The following is a 3,879-nucleotide window of genomic DNA, read 5'->3' as shown; positions in this document are numbered from 1 at the left end:
CCCCCCCCTGCAGGCCTTTTTATTCCACTTTTCTGCAGAAGCATCCCAAAAAATAATTTTGGTTTGGTTTTAATGCATTTCTTTTCTGGAAAACCAGACTTAATTGTGCTTTAACTATCCTTTCAGCCAGCGATTTGCAGTTCATTCGTCGTGTTGACCATTGTGCAAAGAAGGGTATGATCATTTTTTGGGGGGAACTGGGTTTGCAACAGTTTATTACTGCCTCAGCAATTTGTTGCTGCATTTTACACACCTGAAATGAAAGCTTAAACAAGATAGTCCTACAAATACTATTCCAGATGTTATCTTGGCGATTAACAACATTGTGAGGCGAATAAAGGGGAGGTTACCTTTTACTTCCTGTGCCTGTCATTAACTCTGGTCAAATAGGGACACAAGTAAATTCCAATCTAATCATTAGTTCAACACTCAGCTTACCTAGCCAGTGCAGAGTAATGGATCAACCACATAAAGGAATCCAGTTAAAACAATGTAAATCAGAGGAGATTACAGTTTTAGTTCGAGGAGATCAGTGCTTTAGTCAGATTATAGAACAGAATATCCAGTGTTTTTTTTTACTTGAGGCAAATGAAAGTGAAGTAGGATTGTCACTTGCAGCTGCGCTGGATGGGTCACGTCTCCAGAATGGAGGACCATCGCCTTCCCAAGATCATGTTATATGGCGAGCTCTCCACTGGCCACGGTGACAGAGGTGCACCAAAGAAAAGGTACAAGGACTGCCTAAAGAAATCTCTTGGTGCCTGCTCCATTGACCACCGCCAGTGGGCTGATAACGCCTCAAACCGTGCATCTTGGCGCCTCACAGTTTGGCGGGCAGCAACCTCCTTTGAAGAAGACCGCAGAGCCCACCTCACTGACAAAAGGCAAAGGAGGAAAAACCCAACCCACCAATTTTCCCTTGCAACCGTGTCTGCCTGTCCCGCATCGGACTTGTCAGCCACCAACGAGCCTGCAGCTGACGTGGACTTTTTACCCCCTCCATAAATCTTTGTCCGCGAAGCCAAGCCAAAGATACCTCATAGTCAAGAATTCACTGATGTGTTCTCTAAGTTTTCTGTGGTCTTGGATGAATGCCATGTTTGCTGGGAATATACTTGTATTAAATCTTGCAGCTTGTTCGCAACTTCCATCTCTTTTGTGTTCCAAAACCTGAATGGTGCTTGGAGCTTTATTTTTTTGTGTGGGGGAGGTAATAATTTTCACGTCTTCCTTTGTGAATATGCAGAGCAAGTTATCATTCAGAATATTAATCAGCGTGTGTTCTTTTTTTTTAAATTTTTTATTTTTCACACCATAAATCACGTTAGCCATGATATACACTTTTTCTTTTTCACACATATACAGTGACTTTTAATCAGCGTGTGTTCTTCACATCTTTCAGCATTTGTTGCTTTTACAAAATCAATTCACATAATAATCACATTTAAAGTCACTTATGCTTACTGATTCCTGATTTTTTTTCTACTAGTGTGTCGCCCACCTTGTTGAAAACGCCACGTATAATGACAAAATCTGACATGTTCATTTTCAAGAATCAATTAATTTTTTAATTAAATTTTAACTTTTAAAACTAAATTAAATTTAGACATACAACCCAAAGTGTAAACTGTGCCCCTCTGTCGGAGGTACCCCAAAATGTGCCACCCAGGTAGATAAAAATGTCCTGGCCCAAGTTTCAGTTGTTATGTCAACCGTAGGTGTGGCTTCTGGCCAATGGATGAACCTATCAACCATGGTGAAAATGTACTTGTGGCAGCACAACACAGGTAGAGGTCCACCGATGTAGATGTGTTGGAACCTCTGGGTGGTGGGAGGGAATTGCTGCGCTGGGCCTTTGGTGTGCTTATGGACTTTGGCCATTTGGCAAGCCATTCAAGCCTTTTTCCCACTGAGAGACCTGCTTTTTCAACCTGTGCCAGACATATTTGGCCGCTATAAGTTTGACTGTAGTGCGTACCGAGGGCGCAACAGTCCGTGTACATGGTTGAAAAGTATTTTGCACCACGATGCAAGGGGCCGGTTTTTGTTTGCCGGTCAACAGATGGAAAAGTGGGCGTAATATCTTGGTAGCCACGGGGATAAAACGGTGGTAAAAGTTTACCACACCTAAAAACTCTTGTAAACCCTCAACGGTGGAGGGCTGTGGGAAGTTCTGGCACTTTATTCTGCAACGGAGTTGCTCCGGCGGATGTGACTCTGTGTCGTAAGAAGCCAGTGGTCTCCTTGCCGAAGTCGCACTTGTCCGGGTTGACGATAAATCTGAAATCACTGAGCTTCTGGAATAGGAGTCTGAAATGCTGGACATGCTTTTCTTCCGTCATGCTGGCTACCAGGTAGATGAAAACGAAAGGTAGTCCACTTTGGAAAATAACCGTTTCCCATGTAGCTTTGTAGCGAAATCCTGAACACGCAGTATTGGGTAGTGATCTGATATTGTTGCACTGTTCAGTCTCCACAGGTCGCCAACCTCCCCACCCTCCCCCCACCCCACCCTGGTTGCTTTAGCGACCATATGTAGGGGAGATGATCAGGGCCTGTCGAAACACCCGAAGATGCCCAGATCTTCCATCGTTTTAAATTCCTCCTTGGTTTATTATAAACAGTCAGGGGGGTATCTTCTTGCCTTGGCGTGAATGGACGGTCCTTCAGTCATCACAAAATGTTGCACGTTGTGCATCGGGGTGTTCAAATGAAAATATGGTTCAGGGAACTCAGATAGGACCTTTGCAAACTTGTCCATAGATAGGGTCTACACCCGCAGGGCTGGCTGTTTACGAGGTGAGAGTGGGCACGTCTGGAAAGTGGAGGCATGGACTAACCGCCATTCCCTCACGTGGACCAGCAGGTTGTTGGCCCTCAGGAAATCCACCTGCAGGATCAGTTGATGTACGGCCACAATTGTGAAATCCCTCTGGTATTAAACGGACTGACCTGATGCTGTAGCTGGGTATAGGTGCCCGGTTTGCCGCGAATAGGTTGGACTGGTTGAGCCTGGAATTCTCATTCAAAGGCGTTCAGTGGCAGGATGCTGCATTCGGCTCCTGTGTCAACGAAAAATCTTCGTCCGGAGATTCGGTCTTCCATCGCAGAAAAGGCCTGTGTGTTTATCAACTGTGGCGGCCATTACTGGCAGCAGGTAGTGCCGTTTCCCTGGGTTTAAGCTGAGTAAGTGGGATCCATCGCCAGGCCCCACCTCCTTTGGTAGAAACACCACTCATGCCACTGCTTGCCTTTGGATCCTCATGCCTGATTTGGGATTGTGGTGGTTGCCAAAATGGACGAGGTAGTTGCGCTGTCGGATGCGGCTGCCTATTGGATGGTTGCAACGGAAATTTTGGGAACTCTGTATAGTCTGTCCGTTTCGTTTTTCACAGCCTGAGGGTCAAAAAAGTTGGCGTCATGCAGGAACCAGGCGATATCGCGGAGGAGGCATTCTAAGAATGCAGCCTTGAACATTAGGCCCTTAGAGTGTCCATCAGCTCCATCCATGGCAATGGCCTGATTAATTACACTTCATTCTCTCCAAACAAGCCACGTTGTTTGGTTGCGAGGCAACCAGAACTGCATACAGTGACCCAACTATGGTATAATCCAACCATTCTCAAGCCTTTTTTCATTATGGCCCCTTAGGACTCTGCTCAAAATGTTTGGGTCCCCTTTTGTGTGAAGCAGTCAAGTTTTGGTTTCTTCTGAACTTGTCTCCTCCCGACTACATAAAAACATTAAAAATACTTATTTGAGGTGAAAAGAAAACAAGACTTTTACATAAATCTGCTCTGGTCCATGGGGGACTGTAGAGCCCCAATTGAGAATGGATGGCTAAGCAAAGTTGTCTGAAATTGTGCCATAACATCTGTG

At 45.2% G+C, this 3,879-nt stretch overlaps 1 protein-coding gene across 1 annotated transcript in view; it reads left to right on the top strand.

Annotated features, from left to right (window-relative positions):
- Positions 1-3,879, top strand: part of ptpn9a (protein tyrosine phosphatase non-receptor type 9a) — a 167,161-nt gene that overhangs the window by 62,627 nt on the left and 100,655 nt on the right. The window lies entirely within an intron of this gene.

This window comes from Narcine bancroftii, chromosome 11, assembly GCF_036971445.1.
Source record: "Narcine bancroftii isolate sNarBan1 chromosome 11, sNarBan1.hap1, whole genome shotgun sequence".
Taxonomy (NCBI): domain Eukaryota; kingdom Metazoa; phylum Chordata; class Chondrichthyes; order Torpediniformes; family Narcinidae; genus Narcine; species Narcine bancroftii.
The sequence above is the reverse complement of the archived record's forward strand: the minus strand, read 5'-3'. Positions and strand labels throughout refer to the sequence as shown.